The 17,750-nt window shown below is 43.4% G+C and overlaps 1 long non-coding RNA gene across 2 annotated transcripts in view; it reads right to left on the reverse strand.

The window, feature by feature from the left end:
* Positions 1-17,750, reverse strand: part of LOC141091996 (uncharacterized) — a 123,012-nt gene that overhangs the window by 27,908 nt on the left and 77,354 nt on the right. For both annotated transcript variants that reach the window (XR_012232641.1, XR_012232640.1), the window contains exon 3: positions 10,107-10,385. This is a non-coding gene — a long non-coding RNA (uncharacterized lncRNA). The remainder of the gene's footprint in view (positions 1-10,106; positions 10,386-17,750) is intronic.

Consider the following 17,750-nt stretch of genomic DNA (forward strand, 5'->3'; position numbering starts at 1 on the left):
TTCTATTTATCTATCCAACTAGATATGGATTACACTCATCCAACTTTTCAGGAGCAACATCACAGCTATTTTTTGTACGCTAATGTGAGAAAACCCTTATAGACACAGTGTTATGATTGAGTCACCGTAGGAGGCAAAAATAGAAATGCTAGCTAAGTCCAGAAAACCACAGAAGTTGGCAGCTATCGGATTGCAGACCCCTGAACCTATCAACACAACTAGCAGTAGCCGTGGCCTGAAAAAATGCGTTCACATTAGTCAGAATAGGATCACCTGGTTTCAAAGAAAACGCCCAATCCTGGGGATCGCCACGCAGCAAAGAGATGACAATTTTAACCTGCTGCGCGGAGCTCCCTGACGAGTTAGGCTTCAAGGCAAAAAATAATTTACAATTATTTTTGAAATTCAAAAATTTAGACCGATCCCCAAAAAATACATCAGGTGTAGGAATCTTTGGTTCAGCAGCATGTGAATGAGCAAGGTAGGCGGAAATTACCCGCACTTCCGCAGCGAGCTGCTCCACACGATCAGACAATTGCTTTATCTCCATTGAGAGAAAAAAAAATTCCCCCTATGGCCTCAGAGATATAGAGGAAAAAATATACACACTTTTTTTTTTTTTACAATTCTTTCCTGCAATTGAGTACCCTAGGATCTGCGGTATGGCGGGTGATTCTGTTATGATTGAGTCACCGTAGGAGGCAAAAATAGAAATGCTAGCTAAGTCCAGAAAACCAGAGAAGTTGGCAGCTATCGGATTGCAGACCCCTGAACCTATCAACACAACTAGCAGTAGCCGTGGGGGGCTCCTACGATGCCCTAGGCCCCTCGATCACAGTCGGAGGACTGCATAGCCTAAAGACAGAAAGGGAAATCTAAACTGCCCCAGAGCAGACCCCAAAGCAAAAGGCAGCCCCCCACATATAATGACGGTGAAGCAAGAAGAAAGAACAAAACACAGACAGAAAGATAGACTGAGCAAAGATGGGACCCAAGCTAGCTTAGATAGGAAAGGACAGGAAGGCTGCTGTCTGCAATCCGTGAAAAAACCCTATGAAAATAAGAGCCAACAAACCGACAGTAAAAAATGCCCTGAAGACGCTAGGCTTCAAAAAAGGCTATGTCAGTACTCAGGAATATTCTGAAGACAGAGCAACAGGCAAAAGAAGATTCAGCTCACCCCAGCAGGGAATGGCAGAATCCAGAAAAGCAAGGAAAACAAAACACTAATGCAAAAAGGCAAAGCAGAAATCTTAGCTTTAGATGAGCAGGAATCAGACTGGTTTCCTAGAAGTCCACAGAGAAGTCACCCGCAGGCCAGAAGGGCGTCGGCAGCCTTGTATCCAGTCATTAACTCCACTCAGCCAGTCATCATCATCAGCCCCAGGTGTTTGACAATCAGGCTCACTACCTTTCTTCACCAGAAGAGGGAGTTCCTCGGGCCTCAGTAGTGAAGGGGAAAATGAACTCACAACAGTACCTCCCCCTTGAGGAGGGGTCACCGAACCCTCAACCACGCCACCAGGGCGATCAGGGTGAGCCCGATGAAAGGCACACACCAATCTTTTGGCATGAATATCAGAGGCAGAGACCCAGGAATTATCCTCCTGACCATAACCCTTCCACTTAACCAAATACTGGAGTCTCCGTCTAGCCAGACAGGAATCCAGTACTTTCTCTACCTCATATTCCATGTTACCTTCAACCAATACAGGGTCTGGAGGTGCAACCCCCGGAACAACAGGTTCAACAAACCTCTTCAACAAAGATTTATGGAACACATTATGGATTTTAAATGTGACAGGAAGAGCCAAACGAAAAGAGACCGGATTAATAATCTCCAAAATCTTGTAAGGTCCAATAAATGTAGGCTTAAACTTAGGAGAAGCCACCTTCATAGCAATATTTTTTGATGATAACCACACCATATCACCAACCTTAAACTGGGGACCAATGGTCCTATGTCGGTTGGAAAATCGCTGGGCCTTTTCCTGGGAGAGAGATAACTTATCCACCACTTGGTCCCAGATCTGGTGCATTCTCTCCACCACAGTGTCAACACCTGGGCAGGCAGAGGGCTCCACCTGCCCTGAAGAAAATCGAGGATGAAACCCAAAGTTACAAAAAAAAGGTGACATCAAAGTGGCAAAACTAGCTCTATTATTTAAAGCAAAATCGGCCAAGGGCAAAAATGAAACCCAATCATCCTGATCAGCAGAAATAAAACATCTAAAATATGACTCCAAGGTCTGGTTTGTTCTCTCTGTCTGCTCATTGGTCTGAGGGTGAAAAGCAGAGAAGGACAACTGAATTCCCAGCTTGGAACAGAAAGTTCTCCAAAATCTAGACACAAACTGGACTCCTCTGTCAGATACAATGTTCTCAGGAATCCCGTGCAAGCGAACCACCTGTTGTAAAAACAGGGGCACCAATTCAGAGGAAGACGGCAACTTAGGGAGTGGTACAAGATGAACCATCTTAGAGAACCTATCACAAATCACCCAAATAACAGTCATCCTTTGAGAGACAGGCATATCAGAGATGAAATCCATTGAAATATGGGTCCATGGCCTCTTGGGGACAGGCAAAGGCATCAACAAACCACTAGAGCGAGAACACGATTTAGACCGGGAGCACGTCCCACAGGACTGCACAAAAAAAGACCGACTCACCAGATCTCTAGTACCAAAAATGCCTGGATGACCAGCCAAAGCAGAGCAATGAACTTCAGACATCACTCTCTTCTTCCACTGGTCAGGAACATACAACTTTCCACTGGGACAACGCTCAGGTTTGTCCTCCTGGAACTCTTCCAGAGCACGTCTCAAATCGGGCGAGATGGCAGAAAGAACTACCCCTTCGCCTAAGATGGTAGCAGGCTTGGTCACCACAGGAGAATCAGCAAAGAAGCTCCTAGAGAGGGCGTCAGCCTTGACATTCTTAGTTCCAGGAAGAAAAGAAACCACAAAATCAAAACGTGTAAAAAACAAGGCCCACCTAGCCTGTCTAGGGTTCAAGCGCTTAGCCGACTCTAGGTAAATCAAATTCTTGTGGTCAGTGAGGACCACGACTTGATGCTTAGCTCCCTCCAACCAATGTCTCCACTCCTCAAATGCCCATTTCATAGCTAACAGTTCCCGATTCCCCACATCATAGTTACGTTCAGATGGAGAGAACTTTCGGGAAAAGAAAGCACAGGGATTCATTTTAGATGTTACAGGATCCTTTTGGGACAAAACAGCTCCTGCACCAATCTCAGAAGCATCCACCTCTACCTGGAACGGAAGTGAGACATCAGGTTGCCGCAAAACCGGGGCGGAGGTGAATCTTCGCTTCAGCTCCTGAAAGGAAGAAACAGCCTCCGGAAACCAATTTAACACATCAGCACCCTTCTTAGTCAAATCAGTCAATGGCTTGGCAATACTAGAAAATTTTGCTATAAATTTCCGATAAAAATTAGCAAAACCCAAAAACTTCTGGAGGGCCTTCAAAGAAGTGGGCTGAACCCAATCGTAAATGGCCTGTACCTTGGCCGGGTCCATTTCAATAGTTGACGGGGACAAAATAAATCCCAAAAAAGAAATCCTCTGTACTCCAAAAAGGCATTTAGATCCTTTGACATACAGGGAATTCTCCCTCAAGATCCGGAACACAGTCCGAATATGTTCCACATGAGAATCCCAATCCTTGGAGAAGATCAAAATATCATCCAGATAGATAATCAAAAATTTATCGACAAAATCTCGGAAAATATCGTTCATGATGCACTGGAAGACAGAAGGGGCATTAGTGAGCCCAAAAGGCATCACCAGGTACTCAAAATGTCCCTCCGGAGTATTAAACGCCGTCTTCCATTCATCCCCATGCTTAATGCGAATAAGATTATACGCCCCCCTGAGGTCAAGCTTGGTAAACCAGCAAGCACCTTTAACTCTGGAGAATAGATCAGAAATAAGGGGTAACGGATACTGATATTTAACAGTAATTTTGTTGAGAGCACGATAATCAATACAAGGTCTTAATGATCCATCCTTTTTGGCTACAAAAAAAAAACCGGCACCTAAGGGTGACGAGGATGGTCTAATATGACCCTTCTCCAACGCCTCCTTAATATAGGATCGCATAGCCTCGTGCTCGGGTACAGATAAATTGAAGAGCCGACCCTTGGGAAATTTACACCCCGGGCTCAGTTCAATTGCACAGTCATAACTCCTATGAGGAGGCAGAGACGCAGACTCATTCTCACTAAATACATCATAAAAGTCTGCCAAATAATCAGGAACATCATGCGACTGAGGAGAGGTGGAAAACACCGGAGCCTCACTAAAGGCACACCGACAACCCCAACTCACCACAGACACAGATTTCCAATCCAAAACTGGATTATGAATTTGTAACCAGGGAAACCCCAGAACAATAGTATCATGCAGATTATGTAACACCAAAAACCTGCAATTTTCTTGATGGTCTGGGGCGACCCGCATTACCACCTGGGTCCAAAACTGAGGTTTATTTTTAGCCAAAGGAGTAGCATCAATCCCCCTCAAAGGGATAGGCGTCTGCAGAGGTGTCATCGGAAATCCACAACGTTTAGCAAAATCCAAGTCCATTAGGTTTAGAGCTGCTCCCGAATCCACAAAAGCCTGGGCGGAAAATGTGGACAGGGAACAGTCAGAGTAATAGCCAGAAGAAACTTAGGTTGAACACCACCAACAGAAAACGTGTGTGCAAGGCGTTTCTCGCGTTTAGGACAGACAGAAATAATATGTGAGGCATCTCCACAGAAAAAACACAACTTATTACGCCTTCTGAACTCCTGACGCTGCTCTCTGGAAAAAACTCTATCACATTGCATAGGTTCAGACATCTGTTCAACAGGTGGCAACACCTCTCGTGCAGCTCTGCGTTCGCGCAAACGCCGATCAACCTGAATGGCTAAAGACATAGAATCGTCAAGACCAGAGGGAACAGGAAATCCCACCATAGTATCTTTTACAGCTTCTGACAACCCCTTCCGAAAGAGAGCAGCCAAGGCATTATCATTCCAGGTAGTAAGTACTGCCCACTTTTGTAATTTTTGACAGTACAATTCTGCAGAATCACGACCCTGGTTCAATGCCAGCAGGGTCTTTTCAGCCTGATCAATGGCATTAGGTTCGTCATACAACAACCCCAAGGCCTGAAAAAATGCGTTCACATTAGTCAGAATAGGATCATCTGGTTTCAAAGAAAACGCCCAATCCTGGGGATCGCCACGCAGCAAAGAGATGACAATTTTAACCTGCTGCGCGGAGCTCCCTGACGAGTTAGGCTTCAAGGCAAAAAATAATTTACAATTATTTTTGAAATTCAAAAATTTAGACCGATCCCCAAAAAATACATCAGGTGTAGGAATCTTTGGTTCAGCAGCATGTGAATGAGCAAGGTAGGCGGAAATTACCCGCACTTCCGCAGCGAGCTGCTCCACACGATCAGACAATTGCTTTATCTCCATTGAGAGAAAAAAAAATTCCCCCTACGGCCTCAGAGATATAGAGGAAAAAATATACACACTTTTTTTTTTTTTTACAATTCTTTCCTGCAATTGAGTACCCTAGGATCTGCGGTATGGCGGGTGATTCTGTTATGATTGAGTCACCGTAGGAGGCAAAAATAGAAATGCTAGCTAAGTCCAGAAAACCAGAGAAGTTGGCAGCTATCGGATTGCAGACCCCTGAACCTATCAACACAACTAGCAGTAGCCGTGGGGGGCTCCTACGATGCCCTAGGCCCCTCGATCACAGTCGGAGGACTGCATAGCCTAAAGACAGAAAGGGAAATCTAAACTGCCCCAGAGCAGACCCCAAAGCAAAAGGCAGCCCCCCACATATAATGACGGTGAAGCAAGAAGAAAGAACAAAACACAGACAGAAAGATAGACTGAGCAAAGATGGGACCCAAGCTAGCTTAGATAGGAAAGGACAGGAAGGCTGCTGTCTGCAATCCGTGAAAAAACCCTATGAAAATAAGAGCCAACAAACTGACAGTAAAAAAGGCCCTGAAGACGCTAGGCTTCAAAAAAGGCTATGTCAGTACTCAGGAATATTCTGAAGACAGAGCAACAGGCAAAAGAAGATTCAGCTCACCCCAGCAGGGAATGGCAGAATCCAGAAAAGCAAGGAAAACAAAACACTAATGCAAAAAGGCAAAGCAGAAATCTTAGCTTTAGATGAGCAGGAATCAGACTGGTTTCCTAGAAGTCCACAGAGAAGTCACCCGCAGGCCAGAAGGGCGTCGGCAGCCTTATATCCAGTCATTAACTCCACTCAGCCAGTCATCATCATCAGCCCCAGGTGTTTGACAATCAGGCTCACTACCTTTCTTCACCAGAAGAGGGAGTTCCTCGGGCCTCAGTAGTGAAGGGGAAAATGAACTCACAACACACAGATGCCGGCTTATTAATTTTGCCTGCATCTGCCATGTGTGGAGTGGGCAGAGCTACTGGGCCCACACCACACAGCTGACTTGCTCTGTGATGGCTATATCCATCATGGGGCTAAAAATCCACTGAAAAATTTTGGAGAAAACTATTTTTTATGTTGATATGCAGTATAAATAAGGTGCTTAGAGTATTGTTGTGAGGCAACTTGTTCTGGGGCTTCTTCCTTTGACCATTTGAAATTATGTTTGTGTTGATGCGGATTTCTAAGCTACAAGTTAGAGTAGCAAAATTTACATTTTTTTGTTCTGGAACTCTTACTAGTATATGTTTTTTGTGGGCACCATTTACATTTTCACTTCATGTAGCAGAAAAGCTAGAATCAGCCAAGCTGAAAGGTTCCATTTAAAGATCAAAAACAATTCAGTGTGATATCTAAGTAAAAAATAGAACATGTTTAATAGGAAAAAAAGCTCAAAACACTCTAGAATAGATCTTTTATTTCTGCCAGTCTTATTATTATTATTGTTATACCTATTATATGCTTACACATTAGTGTGCATCAGTTTACATGTGTTTTCCCGACTTTGCACTTTAATTTAATCTGTAATTTACATTAGCGATCCCAAAAGATGAATATAAATATAGTAGATTTTTCTCCAAATACAATTGCTGTATGGATTATTCAGAAAGAGCAATGGAAATTGCTTCAACCAATATTAATCTTTTAAGAACAGAAGCATTTCTTTATAAATATCCCATATGGTGTAAATCTTTACTGTAGTAGCCATTAGCCTGTGGTAAACTGATGCTGGAACCAGGAGAATGCAATGTTGTTTGCTCGTCATTTCCAACTTGACGTTAATATATTCTGACACTAACCGCAACATCTTGTACTCTATCGATGAGTGTCTCTCCCTTAATGACACCTTAAAATGAGTGGATGTCAAGTCTCCACACCGCACGTGCCTCTGTTCCGTAAGGTCAGAGGCAGATAATTCTGCAGTTCTCTCGTGACCAATCTGCAGTCAGTGCTTTGCATATTCTAGTGCAACCTCTGATCTCTAACTGATTGCTCCCTTGAGCTAAGTCTTCGGTAAGACGCAGCACAAAAGGACAAAATTTCTTTTAAAATTTTAAATCCTTGATTTGACTTTGTTGAGTTGGAAAGCCTTTTTTAAATGAATGGATTTTAATACATTTTTCCTTTTAACAAACTATTGTCCCTATCTGATTTTGGTGGACTCAGAACATCACAGTGAAATTTTTCTCAGGAATGATGATGTCAGATCAGCGGCTGTGAGGAGACAGAAGAAGCTGTCCTACGCTAACCGCTCCTGCTACATTATGACCTGCCCATGCGTAGTATTATCAGCAGTTAATAGTAAAATCAGACCGACCCCCGAAGGAACAGGTACCCTTAGGAACTCTTTTTAAGAGTGCGCACCCCACTACTCAAGATTAGTTCTTGTCACAGTACACAAAGCACACTCATCTAAGCAATTTCACCTGAATTCTGTCATAATTTGCTTTGAAAAGTCACGCTCTTGTTTGCAAAAACTTTTCAACTTTTGTCGATTTTACTCCTAAATGGGTGGAGATGGGGCAAGACAGAGGCATGGAGGAGGCGTGCTCATCTAATTTAGGGACTAGAGTAATACTATTGGCACATAGCACTTGTTTGTTGGATGCTCCTGATTCATTAAGAGGCAAGTGCTCCATACACAAAATGATAGCTATGTATAAAAAGGAATTTTGGCTATACTGACATATCTGTTTTCATAATCACGTTTCCCAAAAAAATTGAGCTTTTTTTTCTTCAAATCATTCATAGCACCATAATAATAGTAGTGTAGCTATGTTCTGGACCTGAAATCCTTCACTGACATTTTAGACTGGCATTGTGTTGCCCAAGGTGACATCCTGGAGCATGTAAGGTCCAATGTTATGATTCAGGAACTCTCCTATATCACATAACAGTGATTTTCAATTTACTGGAGAGATCACCAATGCTATTTATTTTTTAACCTTGAAAAAGGCCACAGTCCAGTGCCAAAATGCGCTGGTGTAGTAAAAACTTAATTTTATACCATTGAGGATTCTTCATTTCCGCACAGCCCAGGTATTGTGATCATTCCTCTAAAGTGAATTGTTATCTCCATCCATGGGGCTGCAGCCACAGATTGTAAGGCTCTTATAGGTTTGGGGTCCCTACACAACCCCCCCAGGCGAACACTACCATTACTTTCACCCTCTACAATTTCTCTTATGGTATTGGCCTATTCTCTCCCATCCAGACCTCAACATATCAATGATTTTGTAGCACAATGAAGGTCTATAGTTACTGTTTACCTCCACTGGCGCCTGTAACAGCTGATCATAGGCGTGCAGGGTGTTGGACCCACCAATCTCATATTGCCAACTGCTTTAGCATTTAAAGGGAACCTGTCACGTGAAACCTGCAGATATGGGATTAATCTGCAGGTTAATTAATAGTTTTGTGAACCTGCCCAGCGCCCCATATTTAGAGCCCCGCTGCCAGTATGAAATTACCTATTTTTCTTCCTGGCAGAGATCTGGCTTCAGTCACAGGGGTGGTGCTATCTCAAAAATAAAAAGGAAAGAAAACAAATCCGAGCTCCTCCACATCAAAATAGCTGTCCATAATTCAGCTTTATTCACATCACCTATTACAAAGTTGCAAGTGTGAGGGAATAGTAGAGTTATTGTAGTAATCGATAAGAATTTAGTAATAATAAAACTAATATTAAAAATAAATAAATCATGTTAATTACATTGACCTATAAACGCCACAAAAAGTAATGTTGAAAAACAATTTCACATTTTTCTCTTTTTTTATTCATGCAGGCTTACCAAATAATAAATTAAAAAGTGGAAATGGTACCAGTAGAAAAAAACTGCTTGTCCTGCCATAAAAAATAAGCCTTCACACAATTCTGTCTACAGAAAAAAACAAAAAACATGGGCATCAAAATATAATGATGGTGATTTGTTTATCTATATGAATTTTGTATTGTAGTGGAAGTACTGACCTGCCTAATAAAGATAACATGTTAATTGAACGTAACAGTGAATTATATTTAAAAAAATAATAATTTCACTTAAATGTTTATTTTTTTGTGTTAATTTTGCTTACTAAAGTGTATAAAAAAAAGTGATCAAAAAGTTAAATGTACCACAAAATGTTATCAATGAAAACAATAGTTTGCTAGGTAAAAAATAAGCTCTCATACATCAACACTCTGATATTGTTGGCCTAGCTAATGGACAGTTCATTAATATATTCTTACTAGACAACCACTTTAAATCCGGCCTCCTCCACCTATTGATAGCCAGCCATCTTGTCCCTTAATTTTTATTTATCCAAAACACCTACAAAAGCTGGAGTTTTCATGAACACAATGAAAATTTATTAATGTAAGGGTCAAACACTTACCTCGTGCCTATGATTTTAATGAAAACTATCTCTAAATTTAATAAAATATCCAGCCTCCTCATTCTCTTAATAGCCAGCCATCACAATTTTTCCCAGACCTATGACAGCACTGTCATAAATATAAGAAAATCCAACTACATGTAATGGTAAAATATCACGGGTATGTGCTAGATGTTATTTAAAAAACAATTCTGGCCTTTCCCAACCCCATAACGCAACCTTATCACACACCTTATTTCTTCTTTGCCCAAGACTTCACCAAAAGTTGGAGTTGTCCGGCACATGAGGAAATTATATTACTGGTAAGAGTGAAGTGTTTGGCACAGGCCTATGAGTGGATCTGCTCATTCTGCCATCTTCAGGGTCTCTCAACATCTTCATGTTCTCCTTTGCTGCTGTGCTCTCCATAGCTTCAGAATGGCCCTCAATGATGACTGTAGAGATGGTGTTCTGTTAAGTTGACAAATGAAAATCCCTTGAATAGATGTTCTGACCCCTGCTGCTTCTAGTCTGTGCAGATGAAATAGATTAGGATGAAACAGAGATATAATTACAATATTAGTGTTGTGAATGTTATCAAAATCCCCATTTAAAGCCAACTGTACTGATTGAATACTACTAAAAGAATAGTCACCAATATTATGATGCTAATAATCACTAAAACAATGTTGTCTTCTACGAAGCCAATACACACAGTCCCACTGGAGGATACAATCTGCATTAGTCAGTTGCATGAACACAAAAATTAGAGTCCAAAGATCTGAATCAATGGAGTCAGGCCAATATCTCATAGAATCATGGAATGTTAGAGTTGTAAGGGAGCTCCAGGGTCATCGTGTCCAACCCCCTGCTCAAGGCAGGATTCACTAAACCATCTCAGATGTCTGTCCAGCCTCTTTTTGAAGACTTCTATTGAAGTAGAACTCACCCCCTCTCGTGGCAGCCTGTTTCACTCATTGACCACCCTCACTGTTGAAAAGTTTTTTCTAACATCTAATCTACGGGGCAGTGGCTCTGGATGGTGTTGCGTATCCATAGGTTAGTGTCACTAATAATATTTTGAGCTTAAAAATGTGTCAGTTTTTCAGAAAATATTGTAAGAAGCACTGGGATGATATCTGATGAAATATTTACTACAAGAATATGTGGCATAGACAATTTCAGAGCTTTCACTGAGACCCAGTCATTACAATGAGAGATCCTGCGCTTTCTGATTTTACCTTTGGCTCTTAAGAAGGTTGGCAAGATCTTTCGGAAGGAGCCAACCCTGATAAAGCGAAACCCATGAATGTAAGCAGTAGACATTAATAACTACTGTAACATTGTATGAGCCATAATAATAATAGGTCAGACTACTGATCTGTTTAATAATGTAATGATGTTCCTAATGACGCCGGACTTATCATTGAGGGTCTGAAGGCACGCATTCATTGGTAACCATTTCTTTCAAGATGACATCAAAAGAATGATAATCCATTCTGTAATGTCTGGGGGTCTCTACTCTGTACTAAATAGCAAAGCCATTGAAGAAGAAGACTCAGGTCTTCAAAATTTCATATATAACAACAAGCAAAAAGGCAGCAACACTTACCTGCCCAGGTCTAGAACAAATGCACTGCAGGGTGCAGCCAGCCCATATAGCAAGATGTCAGCAACACAGGTGCAAAATACCAGATTAACAGCCACTCTCCACATACCCATTCCTGGAGGGGGTGACTGCCCAGTATACAATTGCACAAAGAGGGTCCGCATAGGGTACCGTTCACACAAAGGGAATGCATGGTGTCTGGTTCACAGCCTATTAGTAACGCCCCTACTATTCGATTAGGCGGGCTGGCCAGCACCCTCTCATTGCATCCTAGTGTGAACACCCCTCATACGAGACCAAATGTGTCTGGGCTCGGCTGCACCCCGAATCATGTAGTGCAAAAAATATTTTTTACCAATTAGTGAGGTATTAGCTGATATTTTGGCCAAAATACTTGAGCCCGTAAACTGCGCCAAAGTTCCTCACGCTTACGGGTCCCTACACTAAACTAAATAGCAAAGCCATTGAAGAAGAAGACTCAGGTCTTCAAAATTTCATATATAACAACAAGCAAAAAGGCAGCAACACTTACCTGCCCAGCTCTAGAACAAATGCACTGCAGGGTGCAGCCAGCCCATATAGCAAGATGTCAGCAACACAGGTGCAAAATACCAGATTAACAGCCACTCTCCACATACCCATTCCTGGAGGGGGTGACTGCCCAGTATACAATTGCACAAAGAGGGTCCGCATAGGGTACCGTTCACACAAAGGGAATGCATGGTGTCTGGTTCACAGCCTATTAGTAACGCCCCTACTATTCGATTAGGCGGGCTGGCCAGCACCCTCTCATTGCATCCTAGTGTGAACACCCCTCATACGAGACCAAATGTGTCTGGGCTCGGCTGCACCCCGAATCATGTAGTGCAAAAAATATTTTTTACCAATTAGTGAGGTATTAGCTGATATTTTGGCCAAAATACTTGAGCCCGTAAACTGCGCCAAAGTTCCTCACGCTTACGGGTCCCTACACTAAACTAAATAGCAAAGCCATTGAAGAAGAAGACTCAGGTCTTCAAAATTTCATATATAACAACAAGCAAAAAGGCAGCAACACTTACCTGCCCAGGTCTAGAACAAATGCACTGCAGGGTGCAGCCAGCCCATATAGCAAGATGTCAGCAACACAGGTGCAAAATACCAGATTAACAGCCACTCTCCACATACCCATTCCTGGAGGGGGTGACTGCCCAGTATACAATTGCACAAAGAGGGTCCGCATAGGGTACCGTTCACATAGGGTATATATGAAATTTTGAAGACCTGAGTCTTCTTCTTCAATGGCTTTGCTATTTAGTTTAGTGTAGGGACCCGTAAGCGTGAGGAACTTTGGCGCAGTTTACGGGCTCAAGTATTTTGGCCAAAATATCAGCTAATACCTCACTAATTGGTAAAAAATATTTTTTGCACTACATGATTCGGGGTGCAGCCGAGCCCAGACACATTTGGTCTCGTATGAGGGGTGTTCACACTAGGATGCAATGAGAGGGTGCTGGCCAGCCCGCCTAATCGAATAGTAGGGGCGTTACTAATAGGCTGTGAACCAGACACCATGCATTCCCTTTGTGTGAACGGTACCCTATGCGGACCCTCTTTGTGCAATTGTATACTGGGCAGTCACCCCCTCCAGGAATGGGTATGTGGAGAGTGGCTGTTAATCTGGTATTTTGCACCTGTGTTGCTGACATCTTGCTATATGGGCTGGCTGCACCCTGCAGTGCATTTGTTCTAGACCTGGGCAGGTAAGTGTTGCTGCCTTTTTGCTTGTTGTTATATATGAAATTTTGAAGACCTGAGTCTTCTTCTTCAATGGCTTTGCTATTTAGTTTAGTGTAGGGACCCGTAAGCGTGAGGAACTTTGGCGCAGTTTACGGGCTCAAGTATTTTGGCCAAAATATCAGCTAATACCTCACTAATTGGTAAAAAATATTTTTTGCACTACATGATTCGGGGTGCAGCCGAGCCCAGACACATTTGGTCTCGTATGAGGGGTGTTCACACTAGGATGCAATGAGAGGGTGCTGGCCAGCCCGCCTAATCGAATAGTAGGGGCGTTACTAATAGGCTGTGAACCAGACACCATGCATTCCCTTTGTGTGAACGGTACCCTATGCGGACCCTCTTTGTGCAATTGTATACTGGGCAGTCACCCCCTCCAGGAATGGGTATGTGGAGAGTGGCTGTTAATCTGGTATTTTGCACCTGTGTTGCTGACATCTTGCTATATGGGCTGGCTGCACCCTGCAGTGCATTTGTTCTAGACCTGGGCAGGTAAGTGTTGCTGCCTTTTTGCTTGTTGTTATATATGAAATTTTGAAGACCTGAGTCTTCTTCTTCAATGGCTTTGCTATTTAGTTTAGTGTAGGGACCCGTAAGCGTGAGGAACTTTGGCGCAGTTTACGGGCTCAAGTATTTTGGCCAAAATATCAGCTAATACCTCACTAATTGGTAAAAAATATTTTTTGCACTACATGATTCGGGGTGCAGCCGAGCCCAGACACATTTGGTCTCGTATGAGGGGTGTTCACACTAGGATGCAATGAGAGGGTGCTGGCCAGCCCGCCTAATCGAATAGTAGGGGCGTTACTAATAGGCTGTGAACCAGACACCATGCATTCCCTTTGTGTGAACGGTACCCTATGCGGACCCTCTTTGTGCAATTGTATACTGGGCAGTCACCCCCTCCAGGAATGGGTATGTGGAGAGTGGCTGTTAATCTGGTATTTTGCACCTGTGTTGCTGACATCTTGCTATATGGGCTGGCTGCACCCTGCAGTGCATTTGTTCTAGACCTGGGCAGGTAAGTGTTGCTGCCTTTTTGCTTGTTGTTATATATGAAATTTTGAAGACCTGAGTCTTCTTCTTCAATGGCTTTGCTATTTAGTTTAGTGTAGGGACCCGTAAGCGTGAGGAACTTTGGCGCAGTTTACGGGCTCAAGTATTTTGGCCAAAATATCAGCTAATACCTCACTAATTGGTAAAAAATATTTTTTGCACTACATGATTCGGGGTGCAGCCGAGCCCAGACACATTTGGTCTCGTATGAGGGGTGTTCACACTAGGATGCAATGAGAGGGTGCTGGCCAGCCCGCCTAATCGAATAGTAGGGGCGTTACTAATAGGCTGTGAACCAGACACCATGCATTCCCTTTGTGTGAACGGTACCCTATGCGGACCCTCTTTGTGCAATTGTATACTGGGCAGTCACCCCCTCCAGGAATGGGTATGTGGAGAGTGGCTGTTAATCTGGTATTTTGCACCTGTGTTGCTGACATCTTGCTATATGGGCTGGCTGCACCCTGCAGTGCATTTGTTCTAGACCTGGGCAGGTAAGTGTTGCTGCCTTTTTGCTTGTTGTTATATATGAAATTTTGAAGACCTGAGTCTTCTTCTTCAATGGCTTTGCTATTTAGTTTAGTGTAGGGACCCGTAAGCGTGAGGAACTTTGGCGCAGTTTACGGGCTCAAGTATTTTGGCCAAAATATCAGCTAATACCTCACTAATTGGTAAAAAATATTTTTTGCACTACATGATTCGGGGTGCAGCCGAGCCCAGACACATTTGGTCTCGTATGAGGGGTGTTCACACTAGGATGCAATGAGAGGGTGCTGGCCAGCCCGCCTAATCGAATAGTAGGGGCGTTACTAATAGGCTGTGAACCAGACACCATGCATTCCCTTTGTGTGAACGGTACCCTATGCGGACCCTCTTTGTGCAATTGTATACTGGGCAGTCACCCCCTCCAGGAATGGGTATGTGGAGAGTGGCTGTTAATCTGGTATTTTGCACCTGTGTTGCTGACATCTTGCTATATGGGCTGGCTGCACCCTGCAGTGCATTTGTTCTAGACCTGGGCAGGTAAGTGTTGCTGCCTTTTTGCTTGTTGTTATATATGAAATTTTGAAGACCTGAGTCTTCTTCTTCAATGGCTTTGCTATTTAGTTTAGTGTAGGGACCCGTAAGCGTGAGGAACTTTGGCGCAGTTTACGGGCTCAAGTATTTTGGCCAAAATATCAGCTAATACCTCACTAATTGGTAAAAAATATTTTTTGCACTACATGATTCGGGGTGCAGCCGAGCCCAGACACATTTGGTCTCGTATGAGGGGTGTTCACACTAGGATGCAATGAGAGGGTGCTGGCCAGCCCGCCTAATCGAATAGTAGGGGCGTTACTAATAGGCTGTGAACCAGACACCATGCATTCCCTTTGTGTGAACGGTACCCTATGCGGACCCTCTTTGTGCAATTGTATACTGGGCAGTCACCCCCTCCAGGAATGGGTATGTGGAGAGTGGCTGTTAATCTGGTATTTTGCACCTGTGTTGCTGACATCTTGCTATATGGGCTGGCTGCACCCTGCAGTGCATTTGTTCTAGACCTGGGCAGGTAAGTGTTGCTGCCTTTTTGCTTGTTGTTATATATGAAATTTTGAAGACCTGAGTCTTCTTCTTCAATGGCTTTGCTATTTAGTTTAGTGTAGGGACCCGTAAGCGTGAGGAACTTTGGCGCAGTTTACGGGCTCAAGTATTTTGGCCAAAATATCAGCTAATACCTCACTAATTGGTAAAAAATATTTTTTGCACTACATGATTCGGGGTGCAGCCGAGCCCAGACACATTTGGTCTCGTATGAGGGGTGTTCACACTAGGATGCAATGAGAGGGTGCTGGCCAGCCCGCCTAATCGAATAGTAGGGGCGTTACTAATAGGCTGTGAACCAGACACCATGCATTCCCTTTGTGTGAACGGTACCCTATGCGGACCCTCTTTGTGCAATTGTATACTGGGCAGTCACCCCCTCCAGGAATGGGTATGTGGAGAGTGGCTGTTAATCTGGTATTTTGCACCTGTGTTGCTGACATCTTGCTATATGGGCTGGCTGCACCCTGCAGTGCATTTGTTCTAGACCTGGGCAGGTAAGTGTTGCTGCCTTTTTGCTTGTTGTTATATATGAAATTTTGAAGACCTGAGTCTTCTTCTTCAATGGCTTTGCTATTTAGTTTAGTGTAGGGACCCGTAAGCGTGAGGAACTTTGGCGCAGTTTACGGGCTCAAGTATTTTGGCCAAAATATCAGCTAATACCTCACTAATTGGTAAAAAATATTTTTTGCACTACATGATTCGGGGTGCAGCCGAGCCCAGACACATTTGGTCTCGTATGAGGGGTGTTCACACTAGGATGCAATGAGAGGGTGCTGGCCAGCCCGCCTAATCGAATAGTAGGGGCGTTACTAATAGGCTGTGAACCAGACACCATGCATTCCCTTTGTGTGAACGGTACCCTATGCGGACCCTCTTTGTGCAATTGTATACTGGGCAGTCACCCCCTCCAGGAATGGGTATGTGGAGAGTGGCTGTTAATCTGGTATTTTGCACCTGTGTTGCTGACATCTTGCTATATGGGCTGGCTGCACCCTGCAGTGCATTTGTTCTAGACCTGGGCAGGTAAGTGTTGCTGCCTTTTTGCTTGTTGTTATATATGAAATTTTGAAGACCTGAGTCTTCTTCTTCAATGGCTTTGCTATTTAGTTTAGTGTAGGGACCCGTAAGCGTGAGGAACTTTGGCGCAGTTTACGGGCTCAAGTATTTTGGCCAAAATATCAGCTAATACCTCACTAATTGGTAAAAAATATTTTTTGCACTACATGATTCGGGGTGCAGCCGAGCCCAGACACATTTGGTCTCGTATGAGGGGTGTTCACACTAGGATGCAATGAGAGGGTGCTGGCCAGCCCGCCTAATCGAATAGTAGGGGCGTTACTAATAGGCTGTGAACCAGACACCATGCATTCCCTTTGTGTGAACGGTACCCTATGCGGACCCTCTTTGTGCAATTGTATACTGGGCAGTCACCCCCTCCAGGAATGGGTATGTGGAGAGTGGCTGTTAATCTGGTATTTTGCACCTGTGTTGCTGACATCTTGCTATATGGGCTGGCTGCACCCTGCAGTGCATTTGTTCTAGACCTGGGCAGGTAAGGGTCTCTACTCTGTTAGTGACTTTAGGGGCCATAATGCTCTCCTGAACTCCAAGCCACTTTGATGTCCGACTTGTAGGTATTTGACTCTTTAAAGCCGGCCAAACACATTACATTTATATAGTCTGGACTCTTTGATTTTAGAGAGATCAATCAACCATCTAATGTATATGTTATATCAGAAGGACAAATGTGTCAGATGTGTTTGTCAGAATGTCACAACTGTAAAGAACTCAAAATAGCTAATACAATCACATTATGGAAAAGCTAGAAAAACTCAGATCTTCTTATCTTAGCAACCATGTAACCT

Source organism: Dendrobates tinctorius, unplaced genomic scaffold (genome assembly GCF_039654945.1).
Source record: "Dendrobates tinctorius isolate UK_male_01 unplaced genomic scaffold, ASM3965494v1 ptg000057l, whole genome shotgun sequence".
Taxonomy (NCBI): domain Eukaryota; kingdom Metazoa; phylum Chordata; class Amphibia; order Anura; family Dendrobatidae; genus Dendrobates; species Dendrobates tinctorius.